The sequence below is a fragment of the Balaenoptera borealis genome, assembly GCF_965194805.1.
Source record: "Balaenoptera borealis genome assembly, chromosome: 14".
Classification (NCBI taxonomy): domain Eukaryota; kingdom Metazoa; phylum Chordata; class Mammalia; order Artiodactyla; family Balaenopteridae; genus Balaenoptera; species Balaenoptera borealis.
Window position 1 is genome coordinate 48,359,416 of NC_138875.1, and position 20,893 is coordinate 48,380,308.

The 20,893-nt window shown below is 38.2% G+C and overlaps 1 protein-coding gene across 2 annotated transcripts in view; it reads left to right on the forward strand.

Moving 5' to 3' along the window:
• The first annotated feature begins 336 nt into the window (after nt 1-336).
• The window catches only part of CHST9 (carbohydrate sulfotransferase 9), a 245,202-nt gene continuing 224,645 nt past the window's right edge, over nt 337-20,893 (forward strand). For both annotated transcript variants that reach the window (XM_082355531.1, XM_082355532.1), the window contains exon 1: nt 337-557. The gene's annotated coding sequence lies outside the window, so the exon portion shown is untranslated. The remainder of the gene's footprint in view (nt 558-20,893) is intronic.

Sequence of the window (20,893 nt, forward strand, 5' to 3'; positions counted from 1 at the left end):
CTACTAACCTATAGATTTGTCCTTCAGGTGTTTCTAGAACACTTGGGAAAGAATCTGAGACAGGGCAGAGGTGAAGAAGAGAAGGTGACTTAGGAGACAAACGCCGGAGATCACCACTCCTTGGACCAGGAGTGGGTGGCACCAGAGCCCTAGGGCTGGGAGGGAGGGCGAGTGGCCAGCAGAGGTAAGGCCAGAGAGTGACAGGCAGAGAGCGACAAAGGCGGAGACGGGGAGGCCGGCGGGCGGGCGCGCGGCTCGGGGGAGTGAGGGGTTGGTGGGGGAACCGGGGGGCGGAGCCGCGGGGCGGGGCGGCGGCGGGAGCGGGAGCGGCCGGGAGCCCAGGCGGCGACGCAGCCCCAGTCGGGCGGACGGGCGAGGGCGAGCGCCGGGCTCAGCGCCGCTCCAGCTCCGGCACCGCGCTCCTGCCCACCGCGCGGCCCGCGGCGGGCGGAGTCCGCGAGAGTTTGCCCCGGAGCTCGGGGAAGTTTCCCGCCGAAGCTCCGCTCCCGTGAAAGCAGTCCCTGCCGGCACCCTCCGCTCCCCTAGCCGCTCGCCAGGTAACCGCCGGGGGTCGGGGCGTGGGGGAGGGGTCCGGGATTGGAGGGGCCGAGATTGCGGGGGCGCCTCTTGCACCCTCGGTAGGAGAGGGGTCTGCGTGGGCGGGGAAGCGCACCCTCACCTTTCCAGGTACTCCACCTCTGATGACTGCAGAAGGCATCTTTCTTCTCTTTCTACCCTAATCCCCTCCCCCCCCATTTGAACCCACTCCCGTTCACTTTATTGATTGTGCTGAGGGGAAAGGGGGTCCGGGAGATGGAGGGGGTGCGAAGACTTGGAGAGGGGCGGCAGAGGAGGACGGGTGCCTGAACTCGGGAGCTACCTGTGCTGGATTCCTGAGCCCCGGCGGGGCGGGGCACCCTGCACCCCAGGGTTCTGGTGCCAGCCCCCACTCGGGGCAAGCCAGCTGAGGTTGGAAAGAAGACACCAGGAGGAACGGTCTTGAGTTTCTCATGGCGGTTTATCCGGTCCTCCAGCGTGTTTGGCAGAAAGATGAGCATCTCTGCTGTGATGCCCCTTTTTGCATCGGTCCCAAACTCCGAGACCTCGCAGAGGCTCTTGCTGAGGCTGCGGGCCATGTGGGAGGGAAGTGCGGAGACTCGGAGCTCAGGTTCCATCCGGGCCGGCCACAGGGGTTGGGGGTGCCTTGGGGGGGGGCCCGAGGTGGGTGGGAGAGAGTAGGAACTGCGTGGTCGCTTTGTTGCCGCAGCTGTTACTTTCACACGGTTACCTGCTCCCGCTTCTGCCCCGTTCCAACATCCTGCCTATCAGCGTGTTTCTGTTAGGAGGCTAAAAGGTGTTATGTTTGATGTCTGTCAGGAGTTATTTCCAACTAAGTTCACAGGAGCGATGCTGGAGCGGCCGCTGTCCTCCCTCCTCTTCCTGCAGGTCCACCCCCAACTCCCTCCCATCAGCAAACCGGTCCTGAACAGTTCCCAGGGTTTTCAAAGGGATAGGAAGTAAATCATACAGAGTGTGTGCTTGTGTGACTTTTCCCCCATTATGTTATCACGAGCAAATCAAAACACTGTGGATGTTCAATAGGACTCTCCTTTAGCAGTTTTTATAGTAATTAAGAGTATTATTTACCAGTATTTATTTTTCTTTAGTTTAACCCCAAACATTGCATTAATCTCTCTGTATACAGTTTTATCTGTGTTTGTCACTATTCCATTGGGTTTAAAGGACGTGGACTTATTTTAGACTGACATATATATACACACCAAAATACAGTGTGACTGTAGTTAATATTTATCTGTCTTCCTAGTTCGGTGGCCTGGCACCTGCCAATTTCAGTACATAATTATAGTACAATATGCCTGTCTACCAAATTGAGAATAAGGAGATTGTTATTGCTTTTCATGCGAGAGTACCCTGGACTACCAGATTTTATGATTGCTCAGAGGGTTTTTAAGGGCTTCAATCAGCATGAATCAGATACACAGAACAAAATTACTGTTCTTCCCCATGTATCCAAAAAAGGATACAATACTCGGGCACTGGTAGTTGACTCATTATTGAGGAAAAATTTAAGTCCTCTCATCACACAGAAAACATTTTGATTGAATATAGTCAATAAGAAATAGCACACATTGAATGACTTGAGAAAACAAGAAGAATTTTCCTCTGGCCTCATTTGGGTTTTATCTCTTTTATTACAGTAGCATCCTCCAGAAAATGAGCCTTGCAGATAGTTGTTGGTATGTAGTGACTACAACACCATATTTTTTAATACAGAGGCTTGGTGACAGTCCAAAAACATAAATGTTTTAAACCATTACCAACCATCTGTTCTCTCCCACTCCAAGCGTAATGTTTTATTTTCACAGGTATCAAGACATACATCCTCACTTTATACATTTCCATGAACATCCCCAAAGCTGTAATGGTATCTGATCTTGACCCAAGTTCAACAACTGTTGTGTTTGGCTTATTACACTATAAGCTCCTCTCCTTTTATTTTCAATGAAAGAAGAAATCAAAAAAGTTTTAAAGCCTTTGGCCAAGGCTGGTGTATACTCCAATGAAATCTGATTGCTCTTTTTTTTCCCCACCTTTTTATTACCAGAGAGAAGCTGAGAATTAGTGCAGCTTCCCACTCCTCTTGATGGCATTCTTTCCCTTTCTTCCTGGTCACAAGGGTAGCATTTGGTGCTCTGAAGCAGTGCATGAAACAGCCCCATGACTCCAGAAAATTAGTGTGGTTTCCAGAAGAATGTAACATCTTCCCAGGAAGAACTGACAAAATGGGAGACTAACTTAATATTCCAAACCCCAAATTAAGTAGACCTAAGACATACACATTCTTTCCCGCACAAATATTGGGTATGCATAGTATAGGGTATTATATAGGATACGAATAAAATGTGCATCTACATAGTATCTTTGTGTTTGGGAATCTAGATGAATTTGTATATAATTGGCAGATAGATACACACCCTTCATTTTGTTCATGTTGTCATTAAAGCAAGATTTGAGGCTTTGAGTCCTTCCCCCCATCCAGAATGCTTTCCCATTTGGGAATGTCTGCTTTATCTGGAACTGCAATGTTAGGATATTTTTATCACTTAAAATTAAGTCGCGTAATAAAAATATTGTTCCTTCAGTGTGGCCAGAACGTTGGGAAATTCTTTTTACTCAAATCTGGGTGTCCCAAAGCACTTCCGTATTTTTAAGGAAAAAGATATTGGCAATCTTGCTCACACTTTGCAAATAATGGATATACACTTGAAGACTATCAAGAACCAAAGAAAGGTGGGGCTTCTGTCTTCTTACGTGTTACGCTGCTCTATACTGCCCTTGCCTTGAAGGCACAAGATTCTCCTTACTTGCTGCCAGGATAACATTGCAAAGAATGAACCCAAGCGATAGATAATTTTGAAAGTAAAGTTGCATTTTAAAATATGGTCTAATTTAAACCTTTGGAAAAACATAAGGATGCGATTTTTCTGTGTACTAAAAATGAATTATCGAGGGGAGACAGTTTCATCATGTATAGGAAGCACTCTGAATTATTCATGTTAATGAGAGGAATAGAGGCAAAGATAATCCAAAATCATGGTTATTTACGAAGTCATTTGTGTTTGTCTTTGGAATGTATTACACGTTTGATTTGAAAACGATTTTCATTGTTGTTGTGGGCAAGTTGCCTTTCTAATTATTTTGTTTTGTTTAGGTTAATTTTTAAATGAGCTTGCATATCTCAAACACCAAAACGGATTTATGGGGAGGTGGGGCATGTGGGCAACCTGCCCAGAAACGAGCTGGGTGACAGAAATGAGCAAACCTGGTATGAAAACTTTGAAGTAAATTATATATAACTCCCAGAGAAGTAATCAAGACTGGATTCTGTACCTACTTAATGAATTAGTGTTAAGGATTAGATGTGTTCCTGGAAAAATAAAAGTCCTTCGATCAAAATTTGAGAAATTCAGTCCCACTTTGTATTTAACAGAGGTGATTAATATGTTTTTTAAAAGATGATAGTGCGGGGTGCTTCTGAAAACCAAATAGGAATATTCTAATTTTTAAGTCTTCTTTTGTTTGTTTTTGTCTTATTAAATGGAAGTTTTCAAGCATGAGGTTTTCCTAAAGCATACACATGTGTATGTGTTAAGGTGATACTCCTAAGCCTTATTTATATATGTATGTTCCAAAAGCAAAAACAGCAAGTTGCCATCATAATAAGGGGTTTGGTCCATTTGCTCTCTGCACCTAGGCTCCAAATCAAAAGTTTTATGAAAAAGAAGCTCTCAAGTATCTATTGTTACCAAGGACCTGGTTAGATAAAGTAGTTGAAGTTCAGCAAGACTGCCAATTTAACAGATTTCTATTGTGTTTTTCAAAAGCTCCAGGGCAAAATTGGTTGTAGATGAAATAGTTACCTGGGCAAGAAGTTGATTCACAGCATAGCACTTGCTCTTAAACACCTTGTCTGTGGTCAGTGTTCAGTTGTGTATAGATTTTGTTGAATTGTTATTTCTGTGGACTATTAGAATTTAGGAAACCTCTGTGGAGAAGGTTAGAGCTACCAAAAATATATGATTGGAAAGGCAGAGAGATAAAATCATTTTTATTTCAAGAATTCAAAGCAAAAAAGAAAACTGTGACTTTTACAACAGGGAGCAGAATGGTACTAGAAAAGTAGATGTCCCCTTCAGATTGGTGACTGTTCTCATGTGCTGTAAATGTGCTCACTCCATAAAGTGTAGGGGGACTTCTTTTTTGAGGGAACATTTTTGTTGTTTTATAAGACATGGCATTTTTAAAAGACTTGACTAGACTGAGTACTTAAAAAATATATTGTGGTTGGAAATGTAATTGCTACCCACAGGATATATTTTATATACATTTATTAAAGGAATCAGTTTCTTCTGATCAATGCCTAAGTCTTAGAATCAAAATTATGCATTTTGTGATAGAGCTGGAAAGGACCTTAAAAGTAATTTACTCCAATGCCCTTATTTTACAGTTAAGGAAATGGGGGCCCACAGTGATCCCAGTGAGCTGCTAAAGGTCACACCGGTGGTTAGTGGCAGAGTAGATACTGGAAACCGGATCTGTGCGACTCCTCATGCAGCTCCCTTGACTTAAGTTGGGTAGCTGGATGGGGGAGTTAACTCTTTCTAGCCATGATGGTATCAGCTGTACACGATAGTCATGAAATGAAGTGGTACAGAGGTACACACAGGAGGCTTGTGATTTTTCTGTCCTCTGTCATTCACTGTCATTTGCTGTGGACCAAACTGTGGTTCTCAACCCTCTTAGACTTTGTCCTCTTCTTAATAACAAATATTTTGTGTCACCCCCTTAGTATCTTGAAATGTAATTCATCAATAATATAATTACTGAATATATCTGTCATGAAAAGGAAGAATAGAATAAAAGTAATTTGTAGTACAATGTGCATTTCACTATGCTAATGTTTGGGGGTAACTTCACTGGAACACATAGTAAAGAAGTCAGAAGCTTGCTTGTGTGTACATACTGTATAACAAATAAACTTGGATTTAAGACAGAAACGTCAGAAGACATTCCATATAGGACGTACAGGAAAATGAAAGGAGAATAGACTAAAAGTAGTATTAGGATAATTACAGACCAGACATTTGTATTTGGAAAGAAGGAAATGATGGTAATCGTTGTAGGGAAAATATGCTAAAGTCAAGTTACAGAAAGGCGGAGTGGAGAAAACGTGGATATATGATATTTTGCAAATGAGAGAGTAAATACTATGAATATAGTCTCACCAAAATCCCCAGACTGCTTTATGCAGCATTTTCCTGTTGTTACTGATGTGAACTCTACTTCAAGGGACTCTGCAGGCTACACACCATATCATCAATAATAACAAATAAAATACTTCCATGATGGAACTTATTGACAGTGCTGGTGCTGCCTTTTCCAGTTTATTTTCTGTTAACGTTGTAGTCTATTAATTCTAGATTTAAGAGAAAGACTATACCAAATCGTTGAATTATTCCCCACAGCAACCTTGTTGTAAACCACTGGACTTTTGGTGGAAATGCTTAGAAAATGCTTAGTTATGATTATATATACCAGATTCTACAGGTTGATATTCATTATAGGTTTAGTTCAGGGGACACTGCATGTTGTTTGGGATATTTGGGAAAATTCTTCACCAAAAAAGCCACTAAAAACCAATAGAACTCCCCTCCCTTAATGATTGTGACAAACCTGAGCCGCCCCAGTCCTTCGCAAAATATTCTCTAGGGGCTGTCTGGCCCTAATGAGAGTCAGGGCTAGATAAACAAGATTTTTTAAAAAATTCTTATTTATTTATTTTTTATTAAAATATAGTTGGTTTACTATGTTGTGTTAGTAATAACCTATAAGGGAAGAGAATCTGAAAAAGAATAGATATAGATAGACAAGATTTTTATGATGACGTGGGTTATTTTTCGTGCCCGTATGCAATCCTTACTTCTTTTAAGCGGGGCCATCCCACTTGTCCGCTGGTCTCTGCCTTCAGTGGACCAGGATTACAAATTTCACTGCCCATCAAACTCAAGCTCATGCTCTGATCTTTTTCTCTTTCTCACCTTCATAAAAATTTGCTACTTTTTCCTTATTTCTCTTAGGAATCTATCTTTAATGGATGACTATGAGTGTTGACAAACTAATGTGCAAGCTGGATAATATTTTACTTCTCGCAGGCCTTAACCTTGTGCATATCTCCAGAAAGCAATGAAGGCTTTTATATAGAGAGACAATGTGTACATGCACACATATGTATGTATATGCATGTATATGTATAGATGTACATGTGTTCTGTGTCTACGTACATGTATACATACATAATTTCAGGCATTGAAAAAACAGGAAAAGGAGGCATCAATTGAGATTATATCGTCAATGCCCTTGAAATAGGCTTATGCAAAGAACTGCACGGGTCCAATACTGGAAGTTGCACCATGAAACATAGTGCTGTGAAGTATGTTCATAGCAGAGGCCAAAATCTGTTGCGAATGCAAATAAACTGTTGTATTAGAATGTTTTTGTGTTACTTGAATTAAGTGTGTCCTGTGCTGGCATATGGGAGTTGGAGGGTGAGAGATATAGACAACTCTGTTGTCCGTCTCAGATGTATATAGTCTGTGCGCTATTGCCACACTAAAAACACACCAACCTCTCTTCTCTTTGCATAACATAGTATTTGCAGAGGGATTAGAGGGTTTTGAAGATTGCCCATATACACAACCTATATATGGGCAAGAGAGTATATAGAGTATAGGATCCCAGAAGCAAGGAGGAAATTGAGAGCGAAACTCAAATTTTCTTACTTATAATGGTTTGTTTACTAGACCATAACGTAAGACCTGCTCTTGGGAACTGAGTTATTATAAAATGTCATTTCAGTATTAGCTACAGCAAGCATCTTGAATTTACCAAATTGTAAGGAAGATTTTTTTTCTTAGATTACTTTCCACAGTGGGTCCACCTAAGATGTCATTTATAACATCATATGACTTACTCTTTTTTCTTATTCTTTTTAAAGAAAGAAGCTTTTTAATGTAAAATTTTTAAAAAATTTTATTTATTTATTTATTTTATTTTTGGCTGCGTTGGGTCTTCGTTGCTACGCGCGGGCTTTCTCCAGTTGCAGCGAGCGGGGGCTGCCCTTCCTTGCAGTGCGTGGGCTTCTCATTGCAGCGGCTTCTCTTGTTGTGGAGCACGGACTCTAGGCTCATGGGCTTCAGTAGTTGTGGTTTGCAATTAAGATTGAAGTCACAGTATGTCTGTGTGTGTGTGTGTGTGTGTGTATGTGTGTGTGTGCGCGCGCGTGCGCGTATGGGAATAACCAATTGCTTTGACATAATCATAAGATTCTCTACATAGAAAAACATGTTTTACCCAATCAAGAGAGGCAGGTTTTCATACAAAAAGGATGCAGCAATTGTACAGAACACAATTTGATCTATGATTGTTTCGCTGTGTATTGTTCATTCTTACTGGAAGCTTCTTGGTCAATTGAATGGCCCAGCATTCAACCTCAGACTGACCCCAAACTTGATTTGGTCCACTTTTGTTACAATTTCTAATAAGAGTCTAGTGGTGCAATGGGAATTGAGGGAAGATAAAATTGAGGGGGTTGGATCGTGGAGGTGATAAGGAAAATAAGGAGCTTCTTTCATTTGAGCAGCACAAAGATCTATATAGGCAGTGAAATTTTACTGGAATATCTGCCTTTTCTTGTTATGCTTTTTACTCTTGCATGGAATGGAGGCAAAGATGGTGAAAGTAAAGCCCTTCTTCCTCTTTGTACCGTTAACAATGCCACACAAGAGAAAACCTTCTTTGTCAGAATAAACAGGTATGACACATTCCAGTCATAATGCCTCCTTTTTCCATAGGACCTCAATACTCCCCTAAACTGAAATCTGAAGCACTAAAGAATGTAGGTATGAAAGGGAAAAATACACCCAGTTAGCGTAGTAATGTAGTAAAAGAAATGTCAGAAGCCTCTATTGGATACACATGAAAATGGAGAACGGAATAAGACAACTTTGTCGATTCAAATGAAGAACATAACTCTTACTACTGCATTAGTTTCAGGAGCGAGAAGCTCAAAGCTCACTTAGCTTTGTGATCATCTCTGTTGTCTTTTTTGTCACCAAGGGGGTTAGAGCTGTGATCCAAAGTTACAGGTTACTTTAAGCAAATACAGTCTGTGAAGATTTAGATAAAATGATGACGTTGATCGTATACTTTAAAAAAGAAGTTTCAAAATTAAAATGTGGACACAAATTTTTAGAAACATATCTCTCAATAAATTTGATTTTTCCACAGCACCCTTGGACAGTAGATTAGAATGAGGGTAGTTTCCTCCCTCCCCCTAAAAATCAATGTTCTCAACGTATTAAAATATGCTTAGGTGTTAGTGACATTATTGGACTAAAAGTAGTAACTACCAACGCTCCTTTACCTTCTAATATTTGTACTTTATTTTCAGTTAGGAATTTTTACCATCAGAGGATGAGATTCTATTACTGTGACAGTGTTGACATTCAGCTGGGTGCACTGATGTGGTCTTACTGGCTATTTGTGGCTGGAGCCCAAGTTGTACAGATTATTAAATATTTTAAATATTAATTCTGTACTTACATGATGACTTTTGTGATTTCAATATGGATAGATAGATACCTCTCACTTGCTAAATGTATGTGTGTATATATGTATATATATATATATATATATATGTATATCTCACTTGCTAAAATGTCTAGCAAAATCATATTTTCAGATTTTGCAGATCAGAAAATTATAACATCATTTAGAATAGAACTGGATTTGCAAATTACTGAACTCTCAATTAGCAGAGGTTGTTCTTCTAGTACCTTAGAACTTTGGTTCACTTTGACTTTTCCCAACATACGTACACCACATACTGTCCAATAAGATTCCTTGAAATTACTGGCGCATGTTTTATTCAGAGCACTCTACAAAACATGATTATGGCTCAGAAAGTCTCTCTAAATTCTCCACTTGTAGATCCAGTTCTGTGCTTGGTATTTCTTCTTGTCAGTCTTAAACATCAAATGAAACATGTCAAAATCAAACTTGTGATCTCTGCCCATCTCACCTCAACCTCCAGGATTCCCCAGCTCCCAATCCGGGTTTTATCTTTGACATTCCCTCTCCATCCACCGCATATCAAAGCCCTCACCCCGCCACTGATGTTATGCGTCTACCTTAGGGCATCACCCAAGTCTCAGCTTTCACCATCCATTGTGTCAGGGCTACTACAGGGCTTTTATAACTCGTCCTCTGGCATCTGACGTTGCTCCCCCTCCAAATCCATCCTCCAATGAGGTGAGAGGAGCCTTCTCAAAATGCAAATATGACAACTATCACCCCTTCAGCTACGCATGCCACTTAAATGGATTACCACTGCTTTAAGATAATGACCAAAACTGTGCACCTGATTTTTTGAAACCCAACAAGGCTCCTGCAGTCTCATCTCTTTTGGTACCTCCAGTCCTTCCTTCTACTTCAGCTGCCTGGCTTTCTTCCAGTTGCTCTGACTCTCCCTGCTCTCTCCCATCCTCACACCTGTACACACAGGTACCCAAACATTGCCTAGTGAACTCTTAGTTAAACCTCAGATATCAACCCAAATGTCACTTCCTCAAATGAGCCATGTTGTCCCCCTAGACTGAGCCAAATTCCCTTATAATACACACACACAAACACACACACGCAGGTATCTTTGTATGCATACATGTATCTGTACTTGTGTATCCATATCCCTCATCACAGCTAGTTGCAAATTCACATTTATTTGTGTAACTGTTTAATTAATCCTAAGGGAGGGACCTGTCTAGTTTTCTTGGTCCTTATATTCCTGGAAGATCCATAGTGCCCACTCAGAGTGGGGGTGTAATAATTATTTGTTGAATAAATGTTGATTTGGGCATCCTGCCTTTAACCCCGAATGTGCACATGCATGCACATATACTACACACAAACACACACTCACATCCACCACACATTCTAAGATAAATAAATAAATAAATAAATAAATAAATAAATAAATAAATAACTTGGAAGTTACAAGGCCCCATTTTTTACTTTCTTTGTGACCTCTCCAAATATCACACTCCTCTTTCTTCAGTTTCTCTTCCCTATCAGTGATTCATTCAGAGGTGACTTCAGCAGAGCTACATTTGCTTAGAGAGTGAGGTTGGTCTATTGAATTTTTTACCAAAAAAAAAAAAGTCCAGGCATTTCTTTACATTATTTCCTCTGACATGTGAAATCACTTGATAAATTCAGGAATTTTAAAAGGCTTTACTATATCAGGGATTTATGCTGTGCTGTTTGTGCATATATTGGCATTAGTCAGTGATCTAAGATTATACCACGTTGGAGAAAAAAAAAAGAAAATCCTTTGGAAGTTTTCTATTTGCATGATTTCCATATAGAGATAAAAGAAATGAAGGAGAACAAATTAAAGTAAGAATAAATAGATGAATTTGAAAGAGTAACATAAAAATCTATGTATAAATTAAAAGTCTATATCTATATTTTTAAGAATTGCACAAAGGCTTCAAACTATGGCTAAAATAGTTAAGGAAGCGACCTATCATACTGACTGGCACTTACTATGTTCTAGGCACTATTCTAATTATTTGTTCCTGAATTCAAATTACTGCATTAAAACTGAGTTAGTCTCCTTTTTATTTAAAGCCTTCTTGGTTGAACTAGTGTAGGGGAGAATCTGCTAAGCCTGGCACGTTTTGTGCCAGAAAACAAGGAATTGTTCAAAAGGTGGTGGAGACACATCAGAAGGACATAAGAGCCAGATTTCAGGGATACCCACTGGCCCAACTTGGTATCATTTGAACATAAAAGTAATAATGTATGTTATGGATTACAGCACATTAATAAGAGTGTCCATGAGCCCATAGTGTGTGTAGTATGCAGATGGGGGCAGGTAGAAGGAAAAGCTCTGTTTCACTGAAGAGTACAAGCAAATGATTAAAAGAAAAGACAGAATTATAAAGTCACTTTTTGTGACTACTATTACAAAGGATAATCCACCACTGGGTGAATGGTTGATGCGGACAGGATAGTCACAGTAACTCTACATGTCAGCTCACAGATTGCTTATTAGTTACAAAGAGGGGAAAGTCCCTTTACAGGATGATATCTGGCACCAGCTTAACCAAGTGACTACACTGGCCGTCACCGATAGTGGACAAACTGACATCGTGTACCTCTTGATACACATGTGAAGTAGGACAATCCCTTCTGAAGTTATTTTGCCAGAAGTGATTCTCCTGAATCTAATCTTGAGGAAACAATCAGACAGATCCAAATTGGTGGATATTCTTCAATATAACTCACCTGGACACTTCAAAAATGTCAATGTCACTAAAAAAATCCTGGAAAACCGTTCAGTATTAAAAGACTAGAAGAATTGGCAACTAACTGAAAGATATCCTTCCTGATTAGATTCTGGATGAGAAAAAAAAACTATAAAGGATAATATTGGGACAATTGGAAGGAATCTGGATTTGGGCTGTAGATCATATACAGTATTACACCCACATTAAATTTTCTAATCATATTGGAGTCATGTAGGAGAATGTGTTTTGGGAGAGACGATATACTGAAAAGTATTTAGAGATGAAGTCTGAGAATCTCTGCCATTTTCTTTCACGTGGTTTGGCAATAAAAAAAAGTTTTTTTAATATGGGAAAGCGAAAAAAGAAAATGTGGAAAAATGTTAACAATTTTTTAATCTAGATAAAGATTGTATAATATTACTGCTAATTTTCTGTAGATGTTTTTCAAAATAAAAATTGGGTAAAATATTCTGTGATTTTAAACCAACTATCCAACAGTTGCAATCATTGTCACATTGTATTGAAGTGAGCTTGTGCGCTTGAAAGCGGTTTCATTGGTCAATTAGTAAAGTGTCCTCTCCAGAGCATCTAAATATCTTCATTCAGTGTTCCATAATACTCACTAATTTATATTTAAACACTTAAGAAAAAGCTATCCTTAAAAATTATGTTGTAGGCAGTATAGGAGACAATACCTAATAGGATACTATCAGTAAATATTAGATGAAGTAATATTTTTCCCGTTGTTCAGTTATATATGAGAACTTTTCAACGTGTGAAATTTTATAGGGAAATTAGGCAGCTTGGTAATATGTTTTTTCTTCTTCCATGTCTTTTCTTAACATTTGGTGCTTGCCTATAAAACAAAGTGTAAGATTACTGATGATTTTCACAGAAAGATCCACAACATAGCAGAGTGTAGTGTGCAGTGTAGAGTAGATCTGGCCAAGGCCCCAATGAGACTTAGGATCCAGTGTGATTCTCAACTGTGCATCGTCTAGAAGGCAGGCAAGCACTATCAGTACTTGTATATTAGAAACAGGTACTTAAAAGCCCAATACCACAGATTTGCAAATACCAGAAAACAGAGCTCTCTGTTAGGTCAAAAGTGAGAGTCGATTCTATATGAAGCACAAAGTGAAAGAGATTAAATTTTTAAAAAGTTACAAAATTTGTAATAAAAAATTATCTCTTTAGAAAAATTTCAACTTCAAAATAAGTATTTAAAATATTCCTCCTATCATTTAAGTGTATGATGTGGTATTTGCAGTCAGGTCCCTGTAAGAATACTTTGCATGAATACTTTTCTGATAACATTTAGGGCTGCTTCGATATGTACCTTTCACTTATCCAGAACAAGTGGAGCAGTGCTTCTCGATATATGATAAAAAAAGAACTTCTAGATCTTCTTGTATCTTAAGATACAATAAACCAAAGGTAAGACTATTAATAGAACTCTTTCCCCTTATATTTCATATGCTAGTTCATAAATTATTATAAATTATAATAAGAGAAGAGGTTTGAGTTTTTGAAAAATCTGAAAGAACCGGTTTCTTGATACTGCCAGGATATACTGTCTTGAGGCTAAATTGGAAGTTAAACTTCATCTTCAGCTTATATTAAGACAGACAAGTAGTTTAAACTTGGAATTGTTTTTAATAAGGGAAAAATAGTAAATTATTATGGGGAGAGAGTTGGTTCTTAAAAAAGTTTTGGGGCTTCCCTGGTGGCGCAGTGGTTAAGAATCTGCCTGCCAATGCAGGGGACACGGGTTCGAGCCCTGGTCTGGGAAGATCCCACATGCCACGGAGCGACTAGGCCCATGAGCCACAATTACTGAGCCTGCGCGTCTGGAACCTGTGCTCCGCAACAAGAGAGGCCGCGATAGTGAGAGGCCCGCACACCGCGATGAAGAGTGGCCCCCACTTGCCGCAACTAGAGGAAGCCCTCGCACAGAAACGAAGACCCAACACAGCCATAAAAATAAATAAATAAAAATAAATAAATTAAAAAAAAATCTAGGATAGGTTACCTGCCTTCCTTCTTAAAAAAAAAAAAAAGTCTTGATTATCTTCAGATGAAGGTAATAATAGCTTTAGTTCTTATACCCATTGTCCCACTACACACACCTCCACCCCAAGCTACTCATATACATGTCAGTACTTATACAATGGATACCCATACTACTGTAAGGGGGACAGAATTTTAAGACGTGAGAACTGGGTAAAATTGAATTTTGTGATCTCATTAATATATTTTAATATATTGTTAATATGTTTTTATTTCATATTTTTAAAAAAATTTCTAAGACCATGAACAATGTAAGTTAAAAGTTTGAATTTATAGCAATAGGAGAAGTGAACTTTCATATAGAATTTGGGTTTAAAAGTGAACAGCTATGTGAACAATTTGTGTAGGTAATTATTAGCTGGAAGCTGTTTGTACTCTAAGTTTATTGAATATACACATATGATAATAAGACTGCACAAATAGAACCTTTAGATAATAAATACACGTGAAAGATTGTGCCATGGGGAATAATTCTAGATATTATAAGTATATTGAATTCCCTGCACACAGAATGCAGAACCCTCGACCAAGTATGTAACTATTTTTCATTCATGAAAAATAGGTCATTTTACCTAAACCCTCAGAAAGGATCAGTGTAACAAACAATGGAAAATGGTGTTGTTCTATTTATACATATATTCCAAACAGCAATCACAGAAGAAATAGCAAAGTGGAGCCCTATATCCTGTCGCCAGTAGTGAGCTAAACTACACTCAAAATCACAGTTATCAGAAACAAATAAATACCTAATCATTACCTGAGAAGTCTTCCCTGTCATTGTGTATTGGAATCTCTGATTGTTTGCTTTTGTGGGATCTACTCACCTGCTTAGAAAAAGTACTTTAGCAGTAAAGTAAAATATAGAAGAGCTGAGTTCTTTTTATGAACCTTGTACATTTATAACACTTCATGGAACTGTACACTCCCCCATCAGTTTTACTGTATGCTAACAAAAATAAAATGAAGTATCCTTCCAATTCCCTTCCCTCATTAAGATTTTTTGTTACATTTTTATTATTATGCCCTATTTCCTATTTCCATATTTAAATGAAATCAGTGCTCAAAATCAGTCCTTTCATGCCTGTTTCCTTTTCTGAGCTACCTTGATTTATTTCGTGGATTGCCAGATTTCACTATCAAGGAGTTTATTCTAGGAGGGCTCGTGTGCACTATACTTCCTGAATTTTTACTTGCCTGATCCTTATTCCCCACCCCCTTTTCCTTGGCCCAGCACAGATGTCTTTAGTCCATAAGCCATTTTCTGATTTGCTTTTCATTTTTCAAGGGGGCTGGCAATGTGGAATGGCAGGAGCTGGTGTAGTGGTCAGTCTGCAGCTCCAGTGTGGGTCTTGTCTAGAATACCCTCTCTCACCATGCTTGTCCTACTTACCCTCGGGTTTAAACAGTCAAGCCCCTAACTCAGTGTTGTGATTTAGCAATCATGGCTTTCCTCCCATTGTCTCCAATGGTACACTCAGCTGGGAGACCAGTCCATAGCTAGTAAAAGTAGAAGGTGGGTGTGTTATTTTCTCCAGCCTACCATCCCCAGTCATTCTGACTTTGAGTAGGGAAGTTTCACATTCCCTAGAACCTACTCGTACCCTTAATGTCACTGTGCCAATCTAAGGTTGGGGACAGCCTGTTGGGACTATGATATTATTTTTAGGAAAGTTTATATCCACCTCAAGGTTTGAGAGCATATGTGAATTCTCATCATCCTCTCGTTTCTCTCTAGATTTACAGAATTTAGCAGATATGCCGTGCAGTTAGTGGTTTGAAGTTGTGGTTCTTTCCTTGTTTAATTGAAGATGGAATACTTTTTCACTAATTTTTAATAGACTTTATTTTTTAGAGCAGTTTTAGGTTCACAGAAATATTGAGTAGAAGATACAGAGATTTCTCATATACGCTCTGCTCTCCCACCCCCCAGCCTTCCTCGTTATCAACTTCCTCCACCAGAGTGGTACACTTGTTACAACTGATGAACCTACTTTGACACATCAACATCACCTAAAGTCCATAGTTTACATTATGGTTTACTCTTGTCCTGTATATTCTGTGGGTTTGGACAGATTTTAAATGACATGTATCCACCATTATAGTATCATATGGAGTGATTTCACTGCACTGGTGAAGGACATACCTCCCTCTCCTCCAACCCCTATCAACCATAGATCTTTTTACTTGTCTCGATACTTTTATCTCTCAACAATGTCACAAAATTGAAATATTACAGAATGTAGTTTTTCACATTAGCTTCTTCCACTTAGTAACATGCATTTAAGTTTCCTCCATGTCTTTTCATGGCTTCATAGTTCATGTCTTTTCAGCCCTGAATAATGTTCCAGTGTCTGGGTGTACTACAGTTTATTTATCCATTCACCTGGTGAAGAACATCTTGGTTGCTTCCAAATTTTGGCAGCTATGAATAAACCTGCTTTAAACATCCATGGGCACGTTTTTATGTAGATGTTAAGTTTTCAGCTCCTTTGGGTAAATGCCAAGGAGCATGATTGCTAGGTTGTATGTAAGGGTATATTTAGTTTTGTAAGAAACTATCAAACTGCCTTCTGAAGTGATGGTATCATTTTGCGTTCCTGCCAGCAGTGAATGAGAATACCTGTTGCTCCACATTTTCACCAGCCTTTGGTGTTGTCAACGTTCTGCACTTTAGCCATTCTGATAGGTGTATAGTGGTACCTCATTGTTTTAATCTGCATTTCCCTGATGACATATGATGTAGAGCATCTTTTCATATGCTTATTTGCCATCTGTATGTCTTCTTTGTTGAGGTGCCTCTTAAGATCTTCAGCCCATTTTTTAATTGAGTTGTTTGCTCTCTTATTGTTGAGTCTTAAGAGTTCTTTGTATATTTTAGATAATAGTCTTTTATCAGATATATATATTTTGAAGATATTTTATCCCAGTCTGTGACTTGTCTTTTCAGTCTCATGACAGTGTCATTTGCAGAGGAAAATTTTTTAATTTTAATGAAATCCAGCTTATCGATTCTTTCTTTCATGAATCATACCTTTTGTGTTGGATCTAAAAGCCATCACCAAACTGAAGGTCACCTAGATTTTCTCAAGTTGTCTTCTAGGAGTTTTATAGTTTTACATTTAAGTCTGTGATCCATTTTGAGTTAACTTGTGAGGGGAGTAACTTCTGTGTCTAGATTAATTTTTTTGCATGTCGATGTTCAGTTTATTCCAGCACCATTTGTTGAAGAGACTGTCTTTGCTTCATTGTATTTCCTCTGCTCCTTTGTCAAAGAACAGTTGACTGTATTTATGGGGGTCTACTTCTGGGCTTTTTATTTTATTCCATTCACCAATTAAAAAATTTTTTTTTCACCAATACCACAATGTCTTGATTACTGTATCTTTATATTATATCATGTCTTGAAGTTGGGTAATGTCACAGTTCTCCGACTTTGTTCTCCTTCAATATTGTGTTGACTATTCTGGGTCTTTTGCCTCTCCATATAAACTTTAGAATGAGTTTGTTGATATCCGCAACAAAATAACTCGCTGGGATTTTAATTGGAATTGCATTAATCCATAGGCAAGTTGGGAAGAACTGACATCTTGGCAGTGTTGAGTCTTCCTATCCGTGGACATGGACTATCTCTCCGTTTATTTAGTTCTTTATTTTCTTTCATCAGAATTTTGCAGTTTTCTTCATATGCATCTTGCACATGTTTTGTTACCTAAGTATTTAATTGGGGGGTGCTAATATAAATTGTATTCTGTTTTTAATTTCAAAGTCTACTTTTTCATTGCTGATATATAGTACAGCAATTGACTTTTGTATATTAACCTTGTATCCAACGACCTTACTGTATAATCACTTATTAATTCCAGGAGAGTTTTTTTGGCAGTTCTTTCAGATTTTCTACATACACAATCATGTCATCTGTGAATAATGATGATTTTACTTCTTCCTTCCTAATCTGTATACCTTTTATTTCCTTTCCTTGTCTTACTGCATTAACCAGGACTTCCAGTATGATGTTAAAAAGCAGTGGTGAAAGGAGACATCCTTGCCTTGTTCCTGATCTTACTGGGAAAGTTTCAAGTTTCTAACTTATGTTAGCCATAGGTCTTTTGTATATTTCTTTATCAAGTTGAGGAAGTTCTTTATTCCTAGTTTACTGAGAATTTTTCATCATGAATGAGTGTTGGAGTTTGCCACATGCTTTTTCTGCGTCTGTTGGTATGCTCTTGTGATATTTCCTTTTCCGTCTGTTTATATGATAGGTTGCATTAATTGATTTTTGAATGTTGAATCAGCCTTCCATACATGGGATGCATCCACTTGTCATGGAATATAATTCTTTTTATACATTGTTGGATTTGATTTGCTAATATTTTGTTGAATATTTTTACATCTATGTTCATGAGAGATATTGGTCTGTAATTTTTTTGTAATGTCTTTGTTTAGTTTTGGTATTAGGTTAGTGCTGACCTCAAAGACTGAGTAAGAGGTTATTTCCTCTGCTTCTATCTTCTGAAAGATAATGTAGAGAAGTGGTATAATTTTTTCCTTTAATGTTTCGTAGAATTCACCAGTGAACCCATCTGAACCTGGTACTTTCTGTTTTGTAAGGTTATTAATTATTGTTGCAATTTCTTTCGTGGATATAGACCTATTCATATTGTCTATTTCTTCTTGTGTGAATTTTGACAGATTCTGTCTTTGACAGAATTGGTCCATTTCCTCTAAGTTGTCAAATTTGTAGGCATATAACTGTTCATAAGATTCCTTTATTATCCTTTGAATTTCCATGGAATGGGTACTGTTGTCCCCTCTTTTATTTCCAGTAATAGCAATATGTGCCCTCTCTTTTTTTCTTGACTAGTCTGGCTAGGGACTTATTGCTTTTATTGGTTTTTTCAAAGAACCAGCTGTGGTTTTGTTGATTTTCTATCTTCATTTCTTGTTTTCAATTTCAATGATTTCTATTCTAATTTTTATTATCTCTCTTCTTCTGCTTACCCTGGAATTTATTTGTTCTTCTTTTTCTAGTTTCCTAAGGTAGGAGCTTAGACAATTGATTTTAGATAAAATATGCATTCAATGCTATAAATTCCCCTCATCTCACAAATATTGATGTTATGATTTCATTTTCATTTAGTTCAAAATATTTTAAAATTACTTCAGATTTCTTCTTTGACACGTGTTATTTAGAGGTGTGTTGTTATTTTCCAAGTATTTTGGGATTTTCCAGATAGCTTTCTGTTGTTGGTTTCTGATTTGATTTCAGAGCAGACATTTTATGATCTGAGAGCAGACATTTTATGATTTCTAGTCTTTTAAACTTTTTAATGCCTGTTTTATGGCCTGGAGTATGTTCTATCTTGGTGAATGTTTGCGTGAGTTTGAGAAGAGTGTATATTTTTGCTGTTGTTGGATAAAGTAGTATAGAGGTCCATTATATCCAGTTGATGGATGGTATTGTTGAGTTCAACTATGTCTTTACTAATTTTCTGCCTGCTGGATTTGTCCATTTCTGATAGAGGGGTGTTGAGATCTCCAACTATAATAGCGGATTCATCTGTTTTTGTTACAGTTCTATCAATTTTTGCCTCCCATAGTTTGACACTCTCTTGTTAGACACATACACATTAAGATTTATGTCTTCTTAGAGAACTAACCCCTTTATCATTATGTAATGTTCCTGTCTATCTCTGATAACTTTCCTTGCTGTAAAGTCAAAAACAACCTAATTGAATCCTCTGCTTAAGGTTCCACAAGGCTGCAATCAAGCAGTTGGCTGTGCCCTGTTTTTCATCTGAAGCCCAGGGTCTTCTTTCAGGCCCGTTGAGTTTATGGGCAGAATTCTGTTCCTTACAGCAATAGGTCTGAGAGCCTCAGCTCCCAGAGACCATCCTTCTCCAAAGGAAGTTCACAGCTAGCTTTTTGCTTCTTCAAGGCCAGTAGGAGAGCATCTCTAACTTCAGGGAAGTCCTGGACCCTCTTTTAAGTCAGGCCCACCCAGGATGCTTTTATTTTATTTTATTTTATTTTGGTTATCTTTTTCTTGTGTACAACATGATGATTTGATGTACATATACATTGTGAGATGATTACTACAATCACATTAATTAGCATATCCATGATCTCACATAGTTACCTTATGTGTGTGGTGAGAATACTAAGACATACTCTCTTTGCAAATTTCAAGTAAATAATAAAATATTATTAATTATAGTCACCATGCTGTATGTTAGGTCTCTAGAACTTATTTATCTTACAATTGAAGGCTTTTACCCTTTGGCCAGCAACTCCTCATTTCCTCAACTCCCTAGTCCTTTGTAACCACCATTCTATTCTCATTCTCTCTTAGATTCCACATATAAGTGAGATCATACGGTATTTGACTTTCTCTGTCTGGCTTATTTCACTTAGCATGATATCCTCCAAGTTCATCTATGTTATAGCAAATGGCAGGATTTCCTTCTTTCTCATGGCTGAAGTAATCTCTTGTTTAATTAACTCAAACACAATTGATTAAGGGTATTAATTAATTCTGCAGGTTTTTTTTTTTACCTTTTTCATATACTATTCATTAAAATCAAATTACAGTTCTTGTCCACACTCAAGAGGAGGGGATCATGTAGGGCCAGGCCTATTAGGGTTCATCTTAGAATTCTATCTGCCATAGAGATCTTGCATATTGACTTGCATATTTAATTTCTTGTCTGGTGCCTTGACTTGGTGTTGTCATAAATACCTAAAATTCAATATGATCAAAACTGAGCTCTTGATCTTCTTCTTTGAAGACTTCCCCTATCTTGAGTATCATTTCAAAAGTTAATTTCAAGTTTTTTCACTTCTTTCCATCTCTACTGCTGTTACTCTGATCCAAGTCATCATCATTATCCATATTT